We start from the raw sequence: 24,575 nt of genomic DNA on the forward strand, positions 1-24,575 counted from the left end.
CATACTCACGACGTGTGTAAGTTCCCTGGCCAGGGATCAAACTTGTGCCACAGCAGCGACCCAAGCCGCTGCAGTGACAACACCAGATGCTTAACCTTCTCTGCGCCATGAGAGAGCCCTATATGCTTAATTACTAGCATGAATTCAAACCACCTCCCCTCCAACTGTTAAGGATAGTGACAAAAAAGTCTTATTTAGTAGTGAGGCATGATGTGTTGCTCATAACAGATGGACATTGATCCTTTTTTCTTTTGCGGAATATTGATAAACACATTAACGGAAAACAAAATGAATAAGTGCATAAACTATGGAAAAGCCAAAATAACTAAGGCGCTTAAGGTGGAACAGTTTGTAAAAATGCCAGTAACTGCAAGAAAAAAGGTAAGCCTCAGATAGGAACGAGGTTGAATATTTTGGTTTTCTTTACACACAGTCTTTAAGAAATTACTTAACACGGGAAATAAAAATGTCGAAGAATCCAAGCAGAAGTTTTGCGCGGGACTCCCAGTTGCTCCCAAGGAAGAAAGGTTGGCACAGCGGTCACCCGCATTAGGAAAGTGTTTGAAGTTTGCTCTCCTATTTGTGGCCCTGGTATGTGCCACTTTTGCCTCCCTGCGTGAATGAACCAAGACCCGGTCACGCCACAGGCTAGATGAGCTACCCATGGAGCATCCTCCTGGGAGAAGGTTGGCGGGTAACCCAGATATGAGCAGGCAGCCTCTTGGGAGAAAAACTGTGAGCTAGTCTAGCTGTGTTCCCAGCCGTAAGGTCGAGGGCTTTTATGGCCAGAGCACGTTGGGAATGTTCGACTTGTGTCTCCTTAAGAGGCTTTGTGGTTTCTCGGGCTTGGAGGTAGGGCTTCTAGAACTGCCTGAATGTCTAGGCTCAGACCTCACTTCTGTCGTGTCCTAACTTTGTGATGTGGGGCTGGGGTCTCGGCCTCGCCGGGGCTCAGGTTCTCCTTCCAGCTCTTGGGGGTGGTAGTGATGACTGCTCAGCATTAAGTGAGTTAGTTCAGGCGCCCGACCAGTATTAGGTTCACAGGGAGTGCTCCACAAATGATAGCCTTCAGCTTTCTGGGCGGATTTTGCTTAAGCTGCTAGTTAGGACACTCAGGAAATTTCTCTTTCCTTCCTCCCTCCCTCCCTCCCTCCCGTCTTTTATTTCTTTTGCTTTTTAGGGCGGAACCTATGTTGCTGCTGGTCTACACCGCAGCCACAGCAACGCTGGATCCTTAACCCACTGAGCGAGGCCAGGGATCGAACCTGCGTCCTTATGGATACGAGGCGGGTTCTTAACCTGCTGAGCTACAATGGGAACTCCAGAAAATTTCATCTGTGGTTTTTCCCCTCTTTGAGAAAGGTTTTGTCTGAACGCACTTCAGTATTTAGAGAGGGCATAGAGAAGGGGGTTGATCCAGAGCCGTCCTGGCCCCCGTCGCCTGACCAGCCCTGAGAGGCTTTGGGAAAGTGCATCGTGGTGAAAACTGGAACGAGACCCTAAAGCTGTTACCTCCTGGTCCAGTGCATCTTCCAGCACCACCATCTCAGCTGCCACTGATGTGGAGCTCACGTGAAAGAGAAAAGCGCTTTGTGTCTCACTGGATGGGGGCAGGACCCCCAGCTGAGGCTTGCCAGCGTCGGGGATGCTGTGGCTCAGGATGCTGCGGCCGTGGATGACGGCCACGGTGCTCCCCGCGAGGGCGTCCCATGGTCCCCAGCTCACCCCCCACGCCCTGAAGACCTCAGTGCCTCCAACCTCGTGGAACTTTCCAGATGGAGAGAGTCACCACAAACCACTAAGGCTGTAAGGGCTCAGGGACCCAGTGCTTTTCCACCACCGTCAGCTGCCTTGAAGGAGTCAGCTCTCTCTGGGGACGGACTGACTGAGCACCGATACCCTGGGACAGAGGGATTTTCTTGAGTATTTCTCAGGCATGCCGTGGGCCGTCTCTGGATCCGCCGCGTTAAGCTCCGGACCTGGTCCATGGCTTGCTCTAAGCCTATTTTGATCACTTTTCTAATATAATGATACCTTTTCACATCCTCACTAATTAGACCTTGTAATCCCTCTGTTCTCCTCTGTTTGACCTTTATCTTAAATTAAAATTTTTGTTCAGGGGGAAAAACAAGGTCCCCAAAACGTGCTCACAAAGACAGAAATGTATAGGGGTTCTTGTCTGTGGCTCAGTGGGTTAAGAACCTGATTAGTATCCATGAGGATGTGGGTTCGATCTCTGGCCTCGCTCAGTGGGTGAAGGATCTGGCGTTGCTGTGAGCTGTGGTGTAGACGGCAGGTGCTGCTCTGATGCGACCCCTAGCCTGGGAACCTCCACATGCCACAGGTGAGGCCCTAAAAAGGAAAAAAAAAGACAAAAAGACAAAAATATATTTAAAATGAAGGGTGGTTTCTGCGTCCAGCACTGTCACGCCTCACAGAGGCCGAGGACTTCATTTACACCCTGACCCTGACCCTGACCCTGACCCTGACGCTGGGGATGCCTCCACCTGCTTGTCTGGGAGGAGGGAGACGCCCCTCCCTCTCTACGGCCACGCCCGCCCTCAGCCGGGAGCCTGGAACGAGGGTCTGGGGGCAACGTGACCGTCACATGGGGGCCGATTTCACTTGTATTGTTTTCCCTACATTCTTGAAAGGAACTTAAACTGCAAACATATGTCCCTGAAGTCACATCCGGGGCTTGTTTCCCTCCAGAATTCCTAAGACACTGAGTCCTGGCTTCAGACCTGAATGGTTCCTTGGGTCTGACCAGGCGATGGGGTGTGGGAAGTTGCATTGTGAGTCCCTCGGTGTCACAGGCCCCAGAAGACTCTGTCTGCCCTTTGAGCCTCGGGGTGGAGGTGGGGGGGGGTCAGGGAAGCCAGGGGGCGGGGGGGGGGGCTGGCGTCTGAGCAGACAGGCAACCCTGAGAGAGGGGAGGGGGCCAGAGCGGACCCCAGAGCTGTCTGCCCTTCACCAAGCCCTCGGCCCCAGGGGCAGCACCCTCCTGCGTCACTTCCTGGGTGTCTGCGCCCTCACGCCAGCTTTGCAGCTCCTCCTCGTCGCACTAGCCCCCTCCCGGTGGCCCTGGAGCCTGGGTTATTTGCTGTTTTTTCAAGCTAGCACCACACCCTTGGACTGTCTGCCAAGAAGGACCATTGTTCGTGAGAATTCCTCGCGGGTTCCAGCTAACCCTGAGACGCACTGTTCGGGGGCTGGGCCCTGAATGGGTCCTTGCCTTTTTCTAAGCCCCCCTCTCCCTGACTTACTTTCGCCTTCTGGCAGCCAGGCCGGCTCATCAAGCCTCCTTTTGTTGTCCGCACAGCTTTGAGAGGGGGGTGCGGGGGTGGGGGTGGGGGTGGAGGTGAAGCCCCTCAGGGAAACCTAAGCTGGACCTGGTCTCCGCTGCGTGCCGGCCTCAGGGGAGGCAGGGAGGCCCGTGCCCAGGCGCAGAAGGATGTCAGGCCATTGGCGGGGGGTGGGGGGAGGGGGTGGGGGGATGGAGGGAGGGGGTGGGGGGAGGGTGGGAACAGCGGGAAGGCGAAGGAGTGAAAACCAATCTCTCCCCCCGCCCCCCAGAACTGAGCTGATTAACCTGTAGCGATGGAGGCCCTGCCAAGCCCAACTTCCTTGTTTCCAGAAACCTTGGCACCGGGGCCCGTTTCTGGCAGAGCCGGTCCTCGTCAGGGGCCCGGCGGCGGCGCGGGCGCTCCTTCTCCTCTCCTTCCTCGCGGTCCCGCGCGGGCCGCCGGCTCTCCTCTCCCCCTTCGCCTCCCCGCCCTCCCGGAGCAGGGAGTTGGTTCTGGTTAATGTTGAAGATCATAACATGATTACCCCAAAGTCTCATGAAATTAAATCACTTTTCTTCAAAGAGAAAGGCGTGGGGGGACCGTCTGGCTGGTAGGCCAGCGAGGGACGAACGGATATTGAAAGCAGGCTGGCAGCGGCGCTTCGCTCAGGGGGCCGGGCGAGGAGGAGGCCCGCACAGGGCCCGGCCCTGCAAACGGTGGCCCCGAGAGAGGAGCGGGGCTCCCTCCTGGGCCCCAGGCACCTGCCTCCGGGGGCGGGAGAAACTGGAGGTGCCTGCAGGGTAGAGCTGAACCCGAGGGTGCGTCGTCTGGGAAGAAATGGACCTCATACAGCCAGTCCCCGGGAGAGGTCCCTGGCACCTCCTGCCCCGTGAGTTCTTAGATCAGGGCGCCAGGCTGAGGGCAGCTCTCCCACTGGAACAGCCTGGGATGGAAATCCCGGTCTTCCCAAGGCAGGCGCTGATGTCGCTGGTAGGCTGGGGCACGTGTGTGTCTTTCCTGGTGTTAGATTGTCACAGATTCGAGACACTTTTGGTTGAGAGGATGCTAGAGGTGATCCAGCGTCTGACTTCGCACTCAATGCGCGAACCCCTTTGCATTGAACCCTGACAACGAACGCCTTAATTTTGCCCCCTTCCGTGGCGGTACCTGCTCTCTCCCGGGGCCAGTTCTTGGAGAGAGAGATTCTGGGAATTGCACCTGTTGATTCAGGTGTGGGGTGTGCCTTTCGGGAACACGGGGAAGCCATGGCCCAGCGTGATCAGAAACTGGCAGCAAGGAGGTGCTTGTCCTGAGCGTGACCTTGACTTTCTCTTCTGTGTGTCAGCCCGATGGGGTTCTGTGTTTTCTTTGGTGCACTGGGTCCGGCTTCCCCACCTTGGGTATTTTCCTGAACTAGTTCCCCACTATTTTTCTTTCTCTTTCTTTCTGCTTGCTTACTTGCTTGCTTCTGCTTTTTAGGGCCGCACGTGCGGCATATGGAGGTTCCCAGACTAGGGGTCCAATCGGAGCTACAGCTGCCAGCCTACCCCACAGCCACAGCAACGCCAGATCCTTAACCCACTGAGCGAGGCCAGGGATCGACCCCACGTCCTCATCGATGCTAGTTGGGTTCATAACCCGCTGAGCCACAACGGGAACTCCCCCCACCAATTATCAATGGTCTTGCAAGGGAAACCGGAAAGGGGACCTGGAAGATGCCTGATTCTTGTTGCCAGGGGCCTGGCACCCTGAGCTCTTTGTTTGGGAACAGTGACCAGCCCCAGAGGCCCAGGAATTGGTGGAAATGTTGAGTGAAAACATCAAGGGGTTGCTCTGCTGGCGCCAGGAGCCAGCGGGCAGCGCTTAGGCACCGCAGGGAGCATCAGCGAGAAGGCAGCCGGGCCGGCCGCTGGTGCCATTGAAACTGACCCAGCGCAGGAAGGGAGGAGGCTGGCAAGGGTGGCGGCGTGTAGGGTCGGCCGTTGCATCTTTCAGAGGGATTCGGGCGGGGGCCTGGCCAGCTCCCCGCGGTTGGAGCGCAGGGCTGTGACTCATTCTCATCTAGGGTCATGGAGCGACTCTCTCTGCACGCGGCCTTGGGCTGACCCCTCACCTGGCCGGCCTTCTCGAAAATGTGTGTCATTCCTTATGAGGCCGAGCTGTGGAGCGGGCAAGCGGGTGTGCACATCCGTGGAAATTCATCTCCAGCGTCGGAAAAACAACTCCAAGTTCACGATGACTCGTTGGCCTCTGAGGTGTGACTGTCCAGCAGAGAGCTGACTTTTTTGTTTTTCACCGAACAGACCCGAGCTGTCAGGTCCAGGGGAGTGTCCTGGCCGCTGGACGCCTCCCCCGCTCCCCCAGGCGGAGGAGATGCACTTCTTCCACTGGCCCTGGAGCCGCTTACCAGCCCCACCGGGCAAAGCCGGTTTTGTTACTTGGGAGTCACAGCGTGTTTTCATCCAACAGCAACATCGCCCAGCCTCGCTGCCTGAGCCTGTTCACCAGCTTTGACCCCCAGAGCTTGGGGCTGGATGTGAAAGTGCCGTCCTGGTCCAGCAGCTGAAGCTGCCGCCACCTGGGACGTTCAGAAGCCCCTAGGGCAGGTCCCTGAGAGTTGGAATAAGTGAGCAGTCCTACGCTGCCTTCCCCAACGCGCAGGGTGCGGAACCGGTGTTCTGGCTTGCCCAGAAGGCCGCTCCACGTTGTGGTCAGACCCAGCTGGTTCGCGTACCGAGACTCTCTTTGAGGAGTTCCCGTTGTGGCTCAGCGGGTTAAGAACCTGACTGGTCTCCACGAGGATGGGAGTTCGATCCCTGGCCTTGTTCGTCGGGTTAAGGATCTGCGTTGCTGTGACCGTGACATAGGCTGGCAGCTGCAGCTCCGATTCGACCCTAAACGTTCATACGCTGCAGGTGCGGCCCTAAAAAAGAAAAAAAAAAAAAAAGGCTCTTTGAGAGGCAGTGTAGCCCAGCGGTTAAGGACTCCAGAGCTGGTCCGCCTGCGTTCAGATCCCAGCCCCGTCGCTTGATGATGATCGTGACCTTGGGCAGGTCACCCCCGCCCTCTGGGCCTCGCGTTGTCCATCGTATAAAACGAGGCTCTGGGAGAGTCTTCTCGGTCGGTATTAGGAGGAGTTGCCCTTGGTGGGGACTCACCGTTCCTCGGGTTGAGTGAAGGAGGCCCCACACGCTGGGCCACCCCTCAACCCCAGAGTAGCCGTCACGGTGGGGCCCCTGGAGGTATGTTAGAAGCTGCTGGTCAGAGAGATGAAACGGTTCCCAGGGTCCCTCTCGGGAGCAGATGGGCGAGCCCAGCCCCGGGGAGGACGCCTGACCTCACCGTGTGCTTCCATCCTCACAACCGCCACCACCTCCCCGAACAGAAGGGGGCCCCGTGTCACAGGGGAGAGGGACCAGCCTAAGGGAGGGGCGTGCAGAGCCCGCACCCCCGCCCCACACGCGTGTGCACACACACACACACACACACACACGCACGCACGCCTTGGCCACGGCTGGGATTCCTTCCAGGCAGAACAGTGGGAACGCTCACATGTGTCCCCCCCGTTTCGCCTTCTTCAGCCCATCTACCACATAGAGTCCAACTGAACACTCAGCACCACACGTTTTGCGCTCACATCGGTGATTCACGGGATTTTTAAGGGTATTTTGACTGTCAGTTATGTTCCCCTCCTGTGCGACTCTCTTAACCACCTGTCCCTAAGCTGGGGCTCAGGTGTCTCCTGGCTTCACATTGTTGGAGGTGCTTCCTTGCTGGGGGGAGGCGTCTTTGGGCGGAGACCCTGGCCGCACTGCTGCCTCCCGCCCTCCCTCTTTCCTGGACGTGCGCCCTGCCCTCCTCTGCGCAGGTGACAGTTGGGCGAACCTAGCATTGGCCGTGTTATCATTTTCTTTCCTGTTCTGGGCATCTCGGAATTAACAAAGGAAGAGACAAGAGGAAAGAACTGATACCAGCCGGAGATCAAATGTCTCCGAAATGTGGGAAACCAGCCCCAACACGCCCATTGGAAATGGAAAAAATGAAAAGAGAAAAGAGAAGAAAAGAACAGAAGTGGAAGAAATGATGTAGGCTTTGGCCAGGAAGCGGGGCAGAGTTTGGGCTACACGTTGTTTGAGGAGCAGGCCCAGGAGAACAGAAGTTCGCACGCAGTGGAGGTGACAGGGAGGCCGTCCAGAGGCAACAGGATATTGGAGCTGGAGCCCTGGGCGGGGGGTCAGAAGACTCGGTTTCTGATGCAGGCCCTTCCGTCAGCTCATTTTAGCGTTTCGAGCAAGTGCCTTCAGCTTGCTGAGCGGTGGTAACGCCTCGCTCCGTCACGGGGGAGAAGGCCAGGGGCGCTAAGGCCAAGATGACATGCTTCATTTCTAAGGTATTATGTGAAGAATAATAGCAATAATAACAATAATAATAACGATCATATATGTGGCAGAGACACAGTGGGAAAAGGTTGGGGAAGAGGAGCCTCGGCTGCTAGGAAGATCCCCCAGAAGATTGGCAGATGGCGGCGGGGTCCTTGGGGAGACTCTAAGGCAGAAGAAGTGATGCCTAAACCTTGCCCCGTTTGGGAGTTCCCTGGTGGTCTAGTGGTTAGGACTCAGCACTTTCACTGCTGCGGCTGGGGTTCGAGCCCCGGTCTGGGAACTGAGATCCCACGTTAAGCCGCTGCACACAGAGGCCAAAAAAAGAAGAATTAAAAAGAAAAAAAGAACCACCCATTTCTCTGATCTTAGCCGAGGCATCGGCAGCCTCGGCCAGCCGGCCGGGAGAGCGGCGTGGCGGGGGCTGCAGCCCGGCCGCGGTGGGTGGGTGGGTGGATCCTCAGCGTTTTGGAGGCTCTCGGGCTCGTGTTGGGAGTGGGAAGGTCGCCCGTCCCCAGGAAGATGTTTTGCGCGGCAGGTTTTATTGTCCTTGCTGGGCTCCGCGTCCTCGTTCCCAGCCAGCGGTTAGGCTCTCGTTGTCAGCACTCAGGGTTCTGTTTGTTCTCGGCCTCCCCCCCGCCCTCCCTTCCTGTTTTCCTGTGAACCCTTCTGGGGGTTCGTAGACACGGCCTGCGGAGGTCTGGGGTACATCCGGCTGCAAGGCAGTCGCATGTCTGGGCGTGCTCCTCACGGCCCCCCGGCGTCCCCCGTGCACCCCCCACCCCGGGCCAGGCCCCGGGAGAGGAGAGAAGCAGCCCCCAGACTCCCTTGGGCAGCAAAGGCCTCCCCGCAGGGCCCTGCACCCTGGGTGGGGGATTGGGGGCAGCGGGGAGGGGGGAGTGGGGGGGCGCTGGTGGCTGTGCTCTGCCCCCACCCCTGGCTGCCTTCTCCGTGTCTGAGATGCTTCTTCCAGAGCTTCGACTTTCTCCCAGCGCCTCTGAGGGGTGTCCTGCAGGCCGGGGAAGCCGGGGAGCGTGGCCTGGCCCCGCCACAGCGGTTCTTTCTCCATGACCATCATCCCCTTCCCCTGACACCTTCTAGCCGCTTCCGGGCAGCGCAGGGCTGGTTCCCCCAGGCAGCTGGGACTCCTGGTGACCTCGACGCCTAAAGACTAAATGTGGTGGCCCTGCCTGGCCTCTCCCACCCCGTTGAAGCTCTCTGCCCTTGACACATGACCGCGGTCTCTCCCCGTGCCCCTGCACAGGCCTGTCCCCTTGGCCGCCCTCCTCCTCTGGCCCCCAGACGTGAGGTGAGCCCTGTCCCCCATCCGGCCCTACATGCTGGTCTCAGAGACTCTACTTGGAGATAAACACGGTTCCCAACCATCCACCTACCTCTGTCTCTCTCGAAACAGAAGATCTGGGTACCTCGAACACTTGGGTTTGTGGCTCTCCTCCACAAACCCAAGTGTGCTTCTTCTGTGGAATTCCCTGTTCATGCCTACGAGGGTCACCCCAGGAGCCCCCTCTTGGTCTTTGACCCCTTAGACAATCCCCCCATCTTGTTGATGATCTCTTTGTAATATCCCATTTGCTTTTTTGTTTATTTTATTTTTTTGTTTTTTAGGGCCACACCCGCGGCATTTGGAGGTTCCCAGGCGAGGGGTCGAATTGGAGCTGTAGCCGCCGGCCTTCACGGAGCCACAGCAACGACAGATCCTTAACCCCCTGAGCACGGCCAGGGATCGAACCCACAACCTCATGGTTCCTAGTCAGATTCGTTTCCGCTGCGCCACGACGGGACGTCCATGCTTTTTAATTTTTTTAAGGTTTTATTGAATTCTGGTTGATTTCCAAGGAGGTGATTGTTTCTGCTGGACCACGGCGTGATGTCATCACGCATTACACGCACCCATTCTCCTTCAGAATCTTCTCCCACATGGATGATCCCGGAGTCCTGGGCAGAGCTCTCGGCACTGTGCAGCAGGTCCCCGATGGCCAGTCATTGCACAGACCTCAGGGTGCCCATGCCAGTCCCTTTGCCCGTTCCTTTCCCCTCGCGCTGCCAACCCCCAAGCTCCGTGCCCCTGAAGCTGTGACCGCGCCCTCCCCCAGCGGTCTCTTTACCTGCCCCCCTTCCCCCAAAGCCCACCTGCCCCACGTCCACCCTGGCTGTTAGAAAGCACCTCCCTCCATCAGGACACGTCAGCGAGGAAACAGACCTGCTGGCACAGAGGTCTGGGCTTAGCCCGCCTTTCCCGGCGTCGTTGGGGAGAAGATTGATGCCAGGCCGGCAAAGTTCTGAATGGCAGGAAGCTGGGGCGTGGGGGGTGGGCTGGCCATCGGGGAAGCCCTTTAATGTCCCCCCCGCAAGAGGCAGTAGTTGGCTGGAAAATCAATAACACAGATAAACATTCACATATTTGATTTAGACTTAAGACGTGGACATGCATTTGCCAAGCTTTTGATGCCGGGCCAAGGCATTTTCTTTGAGTGCGAGTCTGCTGCTTGGGTTCTGGGTTCTTTTTTGTGTAAAGCTTGCCTGCGGTCCCTGGTCCCATTTCATTAGAGTGAAGGGATTCTTCAGAGACGCTTGTGGAGTTATCTGCGTCCAGCATCTGTCTCTCTCTCATCTTGTCCAGAGAGTTCCTCCACAGCTCCGTGGGCAGCACCCGTTTGCAAGGGGAGCAGCTTAGTTCCGTTCAGCCTTTCCAGTTGAGTTTTCATAGAAACAGCGGCCCTTCTCAGGGGCCGGGAACGTGCACCACTGGCCGGTGAGAGCCTCAGAGCCATGAGCCGCCCTTGCTCGCCGAGGACGGAGGTGGTTGGAGGTTTTGCGCAGAGAGGTGCAAAATGTAGGCAGTGCAGTGAGTAGAGGTGGGTCCTGAGAGGTTTCCTGTGTTCCGTGTGGATGACAGTCTCGACCGAGACAGCCTAACCAGGTGGAGAACCCGGGGCCTAAATCTAAAGTCTTTGGCACGGCTCCAAAAAGGAATGGCACCGGGACCCTGGGATGCCTCCTTGTTTGAGGAGGACTTGAGCCGAAGGGAAGGTTTAGATGAGTCGCCCGTGGGCGTGGCTTCCCAGGGAAGCGGCTGTCATCTCCTGTCACTGATCATCCCCCCAAGCTCGGTGCTTCCCTCCTTTTCTCTGTCTGGCCTTTGGCCCTGGGAGATGGTCTGCGATCCATCCCATCCATTCCGGATGCCGCGGTCCTTCTTGCTACATGATTCATCCATCAACACCCAGCATTTCCTTGCCTACAGGAATTGGCTCAGGAATATGCATGCGGCCCGGTTTGGTCTCAGCAGGTGCGAGAGGCCATTGGCTGGAGGCATTTGTACACCTCCTGTAAAGGAATCAAGGCACTCCTTATTCTCTCATCCTCTTCTGGGAGATTGGGGAAGCCAGCCCTCTTTCTTCCCTGGAATGGTGTGGTGCCTGGATGCCTGGAACTGCTGCATCCTTTTTGCCACGAGGGAAAGCTACCCGAGGATGATACGGATACCCCAGAGGCCAGGAGAACAGACAGAGGGAAACAGTGCTTGACGGCCCCCCTAAGCGAAACCAGCCCTGCCTTCTGCCTTCTCAGTTACCCTGAGCCCATAACATTTTGAGGTGAGTTTTCTGTTACTTGGATGTGGAGAATCTCAGTTGCCGCAGAGGTGAGAGCCGTCGCCTCCTCCGGGGGGTGGACCCGTGTGTGTGGAATATTGCATTTGCTTCTGGGCCCTGGTCCTTTAGAGGCGCCCGGAGGAGCTGTGGGGTAGCTGATGGAGAAAGAGCTCTGGGTGGGGGAAAGGATATGGAATGCAGGTTTAAAGAGTGTCGCCAGTGGGGGCGACGAGCTACTTTTACGTGTAGATTCCCAGCAGCAGCACCTCTTTAAATGGACAGCTCAGCACATACATTTTTGGAAAGGATGAGGTTTTGTAGCCGCGCGGGGCGGCTCGCTCTTCAGGAGCACGCGTGTCGCATGAGCTCAGCTGTACCTGTGGCCCCCGTGAACACACTGGGAACAGCAAGAGAAGATTGCCACAAAGGCGCAGGGCGGCCGGAATGACACAAAGCCATCTCGTCTAGTCATTTTGTGGGAGGGAAACCCAGACCCCAAGCTGTCATCATTCCAGTGTAGAAACAGCCACCGGAGTGTGGCTTTCAAAAGATGCTGCCACAGGCTGGCCCTTGGGGGAGCAGAGAGTGTTCTGGAGAGTTCCCTTTGGGGAGCAGCATCCTTTGACCACTGGCTCCTCTTTCCTGCCGTGTTCCTGAGCGTTGGTGGACGGAGACGCCTGGACCGTGTGCACCTCATTCCCCGGGCTTCCTGTGGGCCTCCGTGGCTTTGCTCTTGGTCTTGCTGCTTTGACGCTTCCTTCTGACACTTGGAGCAGCGTGGCTTCCTGTACCAGGGTGCTGTAGGGACACTCGCGGGCAATGAGCCGTGTGACCCGGGCAGGGACCTCCTGGTCTGCTGGAGGCTTGGTTTCTTTAGCAGAGTCCTCAACACACCCTGACTCAAGCAGCGTGGGTGTTTATTTCTCTTTCCCTGAATTGCTCGGACATAGGGGCTCTGCCAGGCCGAGCAGACAGCTCTGCTCCACGACGTCATCCAGGACAGGACGCAGCCCTCCGTCTCGGGGCTCCACCTCCCTCTGGGCTGATGCCCTCACCTTCGTGGGGGAAGCTGGTCCCCCAGCACCTGTCTTCGCTCAGGGCCCCCTGAAGAGCAGAGAAAGAGCTGTGGCTTAAGGGCGTGACATACCATTTCCACTCATGTGCCATCTCTTCAGACTTTGTCATGTGGCCACACTCAGAAGAAGGGTCTCTAGCTGGGTGGTCCTGTGTCCCCATGACTAAAAGGAAGGGGCAAACTGGGTCCTGGGGGCAGTGGGCGTCTCTGCTGCATCGGCAGGACCCACGGGATCGCTCACTGTCCCCCTGGCCCTCCCCGTAACCCATCGGAGCCTCATGGTGGCGGAGTGGGTGGGTGGGGACTTTGCCCAGCGCCTCCGCAGAGCTGGGCACTCAGAAGGGAGCTGCCGTCACGGCTGTTTTCCTCTGGCCCGTCAGCCAGTAGGTCTGGAGCGCCTGCTCTGTGGTCAGGGTGCTGGCGCTTCCGCAGGGAGCAGACCAGACAGAAGCCCAGTCCTGGGGACCTCACATTCTCGTCGGGGGACAGCGGCGCCCACTCGGGGAGGATTGGCAGCTCTTCCGACCGCTCCCCTTCCCTGCTCTCGCTGTTCCCACACCTGGGGAACCGAGGCAGGGCTTCTTGGCAGCGTCTTCCCGGGGGTCTTGGCAGTTAGTGATAGAGCCTAAGTGAGCTGCCTTTCTGCGGATAACTTATTAAAGCCATTTCATAAAAGCCAGGGAGCAACCCATTTGTATTCATTTAAAACAAAAAAGCACTCTTTTCCTCATTCTTTTTAGGAGGCTCTTTTTGTTTTTTAAGAGCAGCGAGTAAAAGTAGGTGTAGGGAGATGAGCTGTCATGCTGTCTCCATAAATACAAGCAAACGGATGTGAAAATCATTCAGTTGCCATTTCTGAGGCATCCGTCTCATGCTAGGCTCCGCGCTAAGTGGTGGAAAGACGGGGGAGACCAGCACCCGGCTCCTGCCCCCCAGGCAGTCACCCTCCAGAGGGGCGTGCACGCCAGCAGTGACAGTGGAGGGTGACCTGTGTCACAGGAGGGGTTGGGACAGGCGCTGTGGACGTGGGGCGACGAGGCACCTGGGCCAGGTGTGGGCAGGATCAGGGGAGGCTTCCTATGGGGAGTGACAGCGTCGTGAGACAGATCCTCATCCTCATTGTCACCGCTGTTGTCACCATCCTTACACTCGTTGTCACTGTCGCCACCACCGCCACCATCACACTCACCCCTGCCATTGCCGTCATCCCCATCGCCATCACCACCATCACCCCATCATCATCCCCATTGTCACCGTCCCCGTCTTCCCCATCCTCACACCCCCTGTCATCCCCACCATCCCCGTCATCATCCCCATCCTCACACGTCATCCTCACGCGTCCTCCCATCATCATCATCCCATCGCCGTCACCACCATCACCCCATCATCATCCCCATTGTCACTGTCCCCGTCCTCCCCATCCTCACACCCCTGTCATCCCCACCATCCCCGTCATCATCCCCATCCTCCCCATCCTCACACGTCATCCTCACGCGTCCTCCCCGTCATCATCCCCATCGCCACCATCACCCCATCATCATCCCCATTGTCACCATCCCCGTCCTCCCCATCCTCACACCCCCTGTCATCCCCACCATCCCCGTCATCATCCCCCATCCCATCCTCACACGTCATCCCACCGTCCTCCCATCATCATCATCCCATCCCCCATCATCCCGTCTCCCCATCCTCACACCCCTGTCATCCCCACCATCCCCGTCATCATCCCCATCCTCCCCATCCTCACAGGTCATCCTCACACGTCCTCCCCGTCATCATCCCCATCGCCGTCACCACCATCACCCCATCATCATCCCCATTGTCACTGTCCCCGTCCTCCCCATCCTCACACCCCTTGTCATCCCCACCATCCCTGTCGTCATCCCCATCATCCCCATCCTCACAGGTCATCCTCACACGTCCTCCCCATCATCATCATCCCCATCGCCATCGCCACCATCACCCCATCATCATCCCCATTGTCACCAGCATCACACTCGCCATCATCATCGTCATCACCGTCATCACCATCGTCACCACCCCGTCATCATCCCCGTGATTACCATCCCCAGCATCCCAGCATCCCATCCCCGTCCCCATCATCCCCATCCTCACACTCCCCGTCATCCCCACCACCCCCACCCTCACCGTCCCCGTCGTCATCCCCGTCACCACAGCAGTGAGCATCCCTGGAGCACCTTCTGTGTATGTGGCGCTGTGCTCTTTGCCTGCCTCGTCTCATTTCCTGTTCACCACGACCCTAGGAAGTTAGTAGTCTCCCTTCAGAGCTGAGGAAAATGAGGCCCGAACAGGTGAAGCAGCTTGACCAAGGTCACACGGTGAGTCTATCAGTGTCAGACTCAGGACTCGAGCCCAGGCTGTTTGCACCCTCTGTGCCAGGAAGGTGAGTGGGAGTTGGCCAGGAGGGTTGGGGTCAGGACCCTTCCAGGGAGAGGGCGTCACAGACACGGGGCGCAGAGGTGACCCATCGCTGGGGCCCTTGAAGACCCACAGAGGCTGTGAGGCTGGATGTGAGATGAGGCTGGACAAGGGGGCAGGGCCCATTCCGCATGTGTCCCGCATGTGGACTTTATCTGCTGATGCCAGGAGGAAGGTATTGGAAAATTCTAAACGAGAGGGGTCACGACTGGATGTGCGCTCTGGAAGGACCACCCTGTTCCCACGGTGGACGGGGAGCTGAGGGGGGAGACGGGCAGGGGAGTGTTTGACGTCGACTCCCTCCCACGTACAAAAGTCCTGGGGGTGAAGGGGGGGCGCCTCTCTACGTAGGCCATCACCTTCAGAGTTCTGTCCAGGTGTCCTTCCCTTGGAGGCGGAGGCCGCGTCGCCATCTCCTCTCAGGACAGTGACCCGTCCTCTTGGGTGGGGCTCCATTTGCGTGAGAAGCTTTCCAGTGAATTCAGCATCTGATGCAGAAGGCTAGGGCTCTTCCTTTTCCTTTTTTGCTCATCCTGCAGCATGTGGAGCTGCTGGAAGATCAGATCTGAACAACAGTTGCCACCTAAGCAGCAGCTGTGTCAACTCTGGATCCTTATCCCCCTGTGTCCGGGTGGGGATTGAACCTGTGTCCTGGCGCTCCCAAGATGCCGCTGATCCCATTGCGCCATAGCGGGAGCTCCCAGAGCTCTGCCTTTTGTAGAACTTCCTGTTCAAAGGCTGAGGAAAGGTTCACGTTAAGCCAAACTTGTGCTTCCTCAAGAGGTGACCGTCTGGAGAACGGGACCTTGTAGAGCGTGAGGTCAGGGGCTTCGATCCCGGGGCTGCTCTGCTGCTCTCGTGCTCTGGTCCCTTGACCCTCGAACCTGGTCCCAGGTCCAAGGAAGGGGCAGGGCATCTGAGGCATTTCTCTCAAGGCTGAGAGCCAGCCTGGAAGGTCAGGGCCTAGGAGTCCCCGAAGTCCCAGGTAGTAACAGAGGCTCCTTGGGCCTCCTGACCCAGGAAGCTCCCCCTCTGCCCGGAAGCAGATGTAGCTACACCCGCTGCACCGGGCGGCTGCAGGAAGCCACTTTGTCCCTTGCTCCCCGCCACTGTCCCCTCCTTCCTGGAGGCTGCAGCACAGCTTTGGCTGACTCTGCCGGAGGACAGGGGCTGCTGCGTCCAGAGCTGAGGGCCGCACAGCCACGCTGGCTCAGTGAGCAGGACCCCAGCCTCACCCAGCTGGCCCGGAGGGTGGGCAGGCAGCCCCAGCGGGAGGCCGGGGGGAGGGGGGACAGCTGAAGGCCATGCCGAGGGGGTCCCGCAGGCGCCCAGGTGGGTGTCCTCAAGAGCTGCCTGTTCTGTGACTTGAAATTTCCCATCATCCTGCTCTCGAAGATTTAGAGGGACCCTAGGGAGTTGGGGTCCGGAGGTCTGGGCCCTGGGCCTGGCTGTGTCCCGGCTCCCGGGTAACATGGGCCAGTCTTCCGCTCTGTGGGCCTCAGCCTCCTTTTTGAAAAACAAGAAGTCCTTTCTGACTCGACACCTGGCTTCCCAGGGACCTCCCTAGGTGTGTGCCCCGGGCAGATGGGTGAGCAGTCCCCGTCGGACCCTCCACCACTCCCGGGTGGGGGTGCATTAGAGGCCCAAGACCTCAGGGCGGCCCCGGAAGCCTGGACCACGTTCAAACGTCGCAGATGGAGGCTTTTTCTGCTTCAGTGACCCTCTTTGCAGGTTTGGGGTTTTCAGACGGGGCTAGCAGCTTGGCTGAGCCGTGCTAACTGTTTCTGAGCTGGCTGGGAGCACGCGTGGAGGACCTCAGGCTTGCAAATCTGTTCTTCTCCTTCCAGGATCAAGAGTTTGAACGATTTCAAATCTGGAGAGACCCCCACTCTCCGGGTTCTGTGTGGCCAGCCACCACGCAGCCCTCCCTGGCACCTGTTCACCCTGCCAAGCTTGATGTGTCTGAATTATTTGAAACGGTCGGGTTTGCTGATGAATTTTTCTGCAGCCCCATGCCTGGACCTTGGGTGGCCGCCATCAGAACGGTGGTGACGAGGGTGGAGCCAGGGCCTGCAGCCCAGGGATGGGTCGGGGGACGACTACAAAAACCACCAAGCTCGAGGAACCTGATTCGCAGTCTTTCGCACTGAATTAATGCGCATATTCTGGTTACCCTCCAATTTCTACTTTTTGATGCCTTCATAAACACATGGCAGCAACCAGCTCTGATGATAATTCCTTGCTGAAAATTTGTAATGAAAAGAATGAAAGTTTTGCCTAAGCCTTCCCCAGGCTTCTCCTTCCTGGTCCCTGGTGGGTTGCAGGCTATTGCTCGACTCTACGTGTTAATTGTCCCCTCTGAGAAACCTGCTGTGTCACCCCTGTGCCTGGGTGACCCCAGCCACACTTGGCTCCTGTCTCTCTGCTCACCCCACCCCAAATGCCTCAAGCTGCTTGCTCTCTCTTTTTTTTTTTTTCCCCCAGTTGGAGGTTTCATCTCCTTTTTGGAACCTGGCTGCCGCCACCAGCCTCCTGCAGTTTCAGGCGAACACTTGTTAGAGGGCCAAACGGAGTCTTTTTAACACTAACAAAGCTATCTGGACACAGCCACTCACGACAAAGTGAAATGCACCCCGCTCCCTTCTGTGCCGGGAAGTCCTGAAGCCCAGGCGCCCGCCCAGCCTTTTGAGGCTCAGTGGGGAGATGGGCGTTTGAGGACACAGGAGGGACAGGCCGAGGCCACAGAACTGGCCACGGTGACCTGAGCATCGGGTGATGGTCACATCTGCCTCTCCTGTCTTTGGGCGCTGATTCCTCTTCTCTCAGGAACCAGGGGCCGCTGCCCCAGGCTGACTTGGTGTCTCTCCCTTTCCCAAGCAGGGAGGGGCGCACTCTGGGATCCTGAGCCAGGAAGTCACTTAATGTCCCGGCCGATGCTGAGCAGGACGATGGGCCTGTCTGTGCGGGTTTCAGAAGCCCGATGGTGTGCGAGGCAGCTGCTCTCGGGAGCCTGCTGGGGCTGGCTTCTTGCTGCCTGCCTTCTCCGGCCATCTCTGCCCGGGGACAGAAACCAGGCCAAGTGCCTGGGGAACATTTAGCTTTTTGTTGTGAGGAGAGGAGAATTAGAAAGTCAAATGCTCCTACGGACTGGGAGCCAAGAGAAGGGGGCAGGGAGGCTGGCAAGGCTGTCGGAGGCTGGGCCACGCGGGGGTCGGGGTAGGGGGGTAGGGGGAATTGGGGGGGTGGGCGGGCTTGGCCATCCCGAAGCTGCTGCACCGAGGGACAGGAAGCCCTGCTCCATAGTGGGACCTCAGAGCCCTAGACCGGGGGTGGGGGGTGCTGACGCAAGGGAGATGGGTTGAAAAAATGCCAGCTCGAGCAGGGCACTGGAGGCCAGGCGGAGTCATCATGGGTGCCAAATGCAAGGTCTCTGGCATGTTGCTTGTGTCTCTCTGTCTATAATAACACCTCCTTTATTTGGCATCGTCAGAGCGGGAGCTCTTCTTCCCAAGTGCCTTTCCGAAAGAACAACGCAGGCACCTCCCCCAAACTTTGAAAATGGAACTCTTGGGTGTGTCGACCTGTTTTTTAAAAAACCATGATACAATCCTCATCACGTCGTATTTCCCATCCTCACGGGTTTTCGGTCCGCAGTGGAGCGAGGTGCCTCTGGCAGTCACCGCTCTGCCTTCTATCTGTGTATTTGATCGCTTTTAAGTGGAATCATACAGTGTGTGTCCTTTCGTGACTGGCTTATTTTACTTGGTATAATGTCCTCCAGGTTCGTCTGTGTTGTAGCAGGTGTCAGACGCTCCTTCCTGTTGAAGGCTGAATAATATCCTATTGTGTGTATGGACCGCATTTTGTGTATCCATCCATCCATCCATGGACACCTGGGTCGTTTCCACCTTTTGGCTATTGTACTCGTGCTGCTGTGAATGCGGTGTATTCAAGCTTTCTCTTACAAATAACTTTTTTTTTTTTTTTTTTTTTTTGCTTTTTAGAGCCACACCTGTGTCATATGGAGGCTCCCAAGCTAGGGGTCAAATGAGAGCTGTAGCTGCCTGATGCCACAGCCACAGCCACGCAGGGTCCGAGCTGCATCTGTGACCAACACCACAGCTCACAGGCAATGCCAGATCCTTAACCCACTGAGCGAGGCCAGGGATCGAACCCGTATCCACACCCATCTTAGTCATATTTGTTACCGCTGAGCCACGAAGGGAACGCCCTCTTACAAATAACTTTAGTAAAAACCTTTCTCCTTCTTTCAGAAGTATAATCATTAAAAAAATTTTTTTCTTTAAGATAGACATGGTAAAAGAAAAAAAGTCACCCATAACTTCATAATCCAGAGAAACTGTTGGTATATATATGTGTACATTTTGGTGTGCGTACTTCTGTCTCACTTTTTATTTTATTATTATTGTTATTATTCTTTTTTACCTTTTAGAGCCACAGGTGTGCCATATGGAGCTTCCCGGGCTAGGAGTCGAATCGGAGCTGCAGCCGCCGGCGTACACCACAGCCACAGCAACACGGGATCCAAGCTGTGTCTGCGACCTACACCACAGCTCACAGCGACGCAGGATCCTTAACCCACTGAGCGAGGCCAGGGATTGAACCTGCGTCCTCATGGATGCTAGTTGGATTCATTTCCACTGTGCCACAGCGGCAACTCCTTGTTAATGCGTTCATTCATCTGTCCATAGACATTAAGGTAGTGTCCTGTCCTGGCTATTGTGCATAGTGCGGCAGAGAACCTAGGGGTGCATGTGTCTTTCTGAACTATAGTTTGGTCTGGATACATGCCCAGTAGTGGAATTGCCGGATCGTGTCGTAGTTCTATATTTAGTTTTCTGAGGAACCTCCATACTGTCTTCCAGAGTGGCTGTGTCAGTTTACATTCCCACCAGCAGTGTAAGGGGCTCCCTTTTCTCCACACCCTCTCCAGCATTTGTTATTTGTGGACTTATTAATGGCCATTCTGACCGGCGTGAGGTGGTACCTCATTGTATAAAACTTACTGCTATCTTGGAGTTCCCGTTGTGGCGCAGTGGTTAATGAATCCGACTAGGAACCATGAGGTTGCAGGTTCGATCCCTGGCCTTGCTCAGTGGGTTAAGGATCCAGCGTTGCCGCGAGCTGTGGTGTAGGTTGCAGATGCCGCTCGGATCCCACCTTGCTGTGGCTGTGGCATAGGCTGGTGGCTGCAGCTCCGATTAGACCCCTAGCCTTGGAACTTCCATATGCCGCAAAATTGGCCCTGGAAAAGGCAAAAAGAGAAAAAAAAAAAAAAGGAGTTCCCATCGTGGCACAGTGGTTAACGAATCCGACTAGGAACCACGAGGTTGCGGATTCGATCCCTGCCCTTGCTCAGTGGGTTAACGATCCGGCGTCGCCATGAGTTGTGGTGTAGGTTGCAGACGAGGCTCAGATCCTGCATTGCTGTGGCTGTGGTGTAGGCCGGCAGCTACAGCTCCGATTCGACCCCTAGCCTGGGAACCTCCATATGCCGAGGGAGCGGCCCAAGAAATGGCAAAAAGACAAGAAAAACCCAACTTACTGCTATCTTGATTCTGTGGCGACAGCATCATTTTCAGGATTGCTCAGCATTTGGGGGCATGAATGTCCCGCATATTCCATCCAGCTTCCCCCTGCTGCTTTGCCCGTTCTTCCCTGTTACCAACTGCATGTGAAATGCATCTTTGAGCTAGACCTTTGCACTCCGGGTGAGTGCTTCCTTTGGTGTAGGTTCTTCTGAGCACAGTCGGTGGGTTAGAGAGTGTGCACATTTTTCCAGTCTTTGGAGTCTTTCACTGCCAGTCGCTTGTCAGATGAGTTTGCTTATTTGTATTTTCATCAGCAGTGTTGAGGAGTCATGGTTTCCCCATAGGCCCTCCCTGACGCTAAGTGTTGTCATTAAGAAAAAAAAATCAATTTGAATGGTAAAAAAAACAGACGCTTAGTTGAAAAAGTATGCCTTTCTTTGAACATTTTTTATTTCTATGTCTGTGAGCCATTTGTGTTCTTTCGAGCGTTGATTACTCATGGCCTTTATGTAGTTTTTTTTCCTCCATGGGGAATTCATATTTTCTTATTAATTTGTAAGGATCTTTGTATATCCAGCATGTAAACTGTTTGTTATATCAATTGCAAACAATTTTCCTCCAGTTTGCCCTTTACCCCGCTAAGTTTTGCTTTTAGTGCCTTTTTTTTTGCTTTTTCAGGCCGCACCCACGGCATTTGGAGGTTCCCAGCTGGGGGTCTCATGGGAGCTGTAGCTGCCGGCCTGCACCACAGCCACACCCATGCCAGATCCGAGCTGCAGTCCCGTTGCGGCTCAGCGGTTAACGAACCTGACTAGCATCCATGAGGACGTGGGTTTGATCCCTGGCCTCCATCACTGGGTTGGGGATCCAGTGTTGCCGTGAGCTGTGGCGTAGGCCTGCAGCTACAGCTCCGATGAGACCCCTAGCCTGGGAACCTCCATGTGCCACGGATGTGGCCCAAAAAAGACAAAAAAAAAAGCTTTTTATTTTCATGTAAAGACACATCTAAGGGGTTTTCTTTTAACTTCTGTCTTTGGTGTCATTCTGAGCAACCTAAGATATTGCAGATACTCATCTACATTTTAGGTTATTCTAGCCCTTGCATGGCTTAATTTTTCACACTTAAATCTTGAATCCCTTCTGAAAATGATCTGCTGTCTAACATGAGGTAAGGAATCCAGTCTTACATTTTCCGAACACTGTCTTTTTCCTCCTGGTTCCAAAGGCTACCTTGTCATGTGTTAATTCTCACATATTCTTGGTTCCGTTTCTGGAGTTCTTTCTGGCCAATGATAGGCATCTATGTTCTTTTGCCAGTTCCACGCTGTTTTAATATTTTAATTATTTCAGGGCCCGACTCCCTTGATTACAAAATTTCTTGGCTGGTCTCTTGCATTTTATTTCCAAATGAACTTTAGAATGATTTGGTCAACTTGGAAAAAAATTCCTCTGTGATTCTGATTGAAAATGCATTGCATTTATAGGTGAATGCGGAGGGCGTTGGAGTCTTTATCACTTAGGCTCTTCTCATCTGAAACCTCAGTTTGTTCTATCAGCTGTTCCTATGGTTCTCTCCTGTAGGTTCCTGCCCATTTCTTAAGTTTAGTCTTGGGTATTTTGAACTGTTTGCAGGAAAGGTAAATGGCATCCCTTCCAGTTATTTTCTAATTGTTTGCTGATGGTATATATCAAGGAAATGAATTTTCGCATTTGTATGTCACAGTTGGCCTGTTCGCTGAACTGAGGGTCTCTCTTCCTGGGTTTTTGGGGTAGATCATCATAGCATCTTCATAGCATCTTTTGTCTTTCTTTCCAGCATTTATGCTGTTTGTTCTTTTTTCTTGTCTTGTTGCATTGGCTGCACCATCCAGAACAGCTTTAAATAATCAGGCTGATAGCAGCCATCCTTGTCTTAATTCTGACATAAATGGGAATGTCACTGGTGTTTCAGATTGATCTGTCTAAAGAGAGTTAAATGCAACCGGGTCTTATTTTGATGTTTCAGGGGCATTGTTAGCACACAGTTAAAAGTCATCCTTTGACACAGTAATGTCGCTTGGGATCAGGGGCTCTTACACTCTCCTCGACTGGTGGGCTTCAAGCTTCTGTTTTGCTCTCACCTCCGTGCTCTTTCCTGTGCTTTCTGGACTGGCTGACACTTTCCTTGCATCTCTTCTCTCGTTCTTCCCAAGCTGTCTGTTCTCAATTATGTCTGCGCTCACCGGGTCTCCTTCCAAGAGTTATCCCTCTTTTCTTCTTTCTTTTTTTAAACCACTGTTTTAATTGAAGTCATAATCCACGAGTGTGGAAAACATTTCATACCCTACAAAAGTAAAAAGCAAAACCGAAAAATTTAAACACCGCAGTAAAAAGTGTCTCCCACACCAAATGCTTGCTCACTCCAAAAAAGGCAATGTTTTATATCCTTGCAGATATGTTCATTTGATGCACATACCAGGGTGTATATGAATATATATTTTTGTTTTGCTTTTTTGGCCGTGCCCACAGTATGTGGAAATCCTGGGCCAGGGAATGAACCTGCACCAAGCAGTGACAATGCGGGATCCTTTACCTGCTAGGCCACCAGGGAACCTCATATAGTTTTGCATTTTTTAAAATTGTTGTTTTCTTTAGCTTTGTTTTCCTTTTTTTTTTTTTTTTTTTGGTCTTTTTGAGGGCTGTACTTGTGGCATATGCAGTTGCCCAGGCTAGGGGTCCAATCGGAGCTGTAGCTGCCGGCCTACACCCCAGCCACAGCAGCGCAGGATTCTTAACCCACTGAGCAAAGCCAGGAATCAAACCTGCCACCTCATGGTTCCTAGGCGGATTTGTTTCTGTTGCGTCACGACGGAAACTCCAGTTTTGTTTTCCTTTTTCAGCCACACTCACAGCATGTGGAAGTTCCTGGGCAGGGACTGAATCCGAGCCACATCTGATATCTGTGCAGCCTATGCCAGAGCTGCAGCAACACCAGATCCTTAGCCCACTGTACCTGGCTGGGGACCGAACCCTCAGCACCACAGAGACACCCAGATCATTAGCCCGCTGCACCACAGTGGGAACTCCTATTTTTTTGCATTTTTAACACAAATAGACGCACACTATTTATGTAATCCAGCACCCTTTTCGCCCTTAATATGTTGTGACAGTATTTCTAAATCAGGACATATGGACCCTTTATCTTGCCATTGAATGCAGGTGTTGTAATTTACATTGTCCCGGTGTTACCTAGGTTTTCCTGGTCTTTTGTTATAACAAAAATGTCGACAGTGAACATCTGTATAAATAGAAGCCTTTTCTCTCCTGATTTTCTGTTCCTAATCAACGTACTCTGACCCCCCCCCCAAGAAAAGAAACAGGTGAACTATTCAACACCGAAAGGAAACTGATAGAATAGATAGGTGCTGAGAGTCTGATGATTCTGTTGAGCAAAGTGGACAGATGTTAGTCAAGGACTTTGTGTCGTTTATTGTGACTGCGAAGTGGATGTTTTGTGTTTCTTTATTGTCACCTGGTGTTCCTTACTTCTGAGTTTTTCAGTTAAATGATACCTTCCAGATGTCTCCCACTCTCCTCCCCAAAAGATGAGGTTGATGCCACCTGACCCAACTAGGACGTGACTTGCATCCACCATAGTTGTCATTCATTCTCAGTTTCATCAGCATCGTGTATGGGCAAGGTGAACCTTACCTGGCCATGCAGCATCCCTGACGATGCAGCTGGCTGTCCTGGGAGGCACCTGTGCAGTTTGGAAGGTTGCTTGTCACAGTGAGCTGAGCCTCGAGCAGCGGGGGGATGAAGGGGAACCTGAAGAGGGAGTCTTGAAGGATGCGGGAGAGTCACTGCAGAGTATCCCAAGTGATGCAGCAGGTGCAGAGAGACTCTGGTGGAGCCAGAGCATCAGGGAGGAACCTCATCTGCAAGGACCACATGGCAAAAAGATGTCTTTCTGGGGCCTGGGCTGGAGCAGGTCCTGAGATGATGCTAGGTGTTTCCAGCTACACCCGCGTGGGAAGAGAGTAAGCGCTGTCTATCACCAGGTGAGGCCCAGGGAGGTTAGTGAGCTGCTGCTGTGCTAGGTTGTGGGGAAGATGAGGGTTTTCAGATTGATGAGCAATTTTTCTCTCACATTTTCCTCAGGCAGGATAGCTTTTGTTATCTTGGGTTCAGTACCACTGAGCCACAGTGGGAACTCCTAGAGAGCAAATTTAAATTTAAAATATGTTTAT

General features: G+C 54.7%; 1 protein-coding gene and 1 non-coding gene across 5 annotated transcripts in view; both read left to right on the plus strand.

Annotated features, from left to right (window-relative positions):
* The window catches only part of NTN1 (netrin-1), a 202,748-nt gene that overhangs the window by 58,656 nt on the left and 119,517 nt on the right, over positions 1-24,575 (plus strand).
* TRNAE-UUC lies at positions 7,878-7,949 on the plus strand. Its single transcript has one exon. It is a non-coding gene; the product is annotated as a tRNA-Glu (tRNA).

This window comes from Sus scrofa, chromosome 12 (genome assembly GCF_000003025.6).
Source record: "Sus scrofa isolate TJ Tabasco breed Duroc chromosome 12, Sscrofa11.1, whole genome shotgun sequence".
Lineage (NCBI taxonomy): Eukaryota > Metazoa > Chordata > Mammalia > Artiodactyla > Suidae > Sus > Sus scrofa.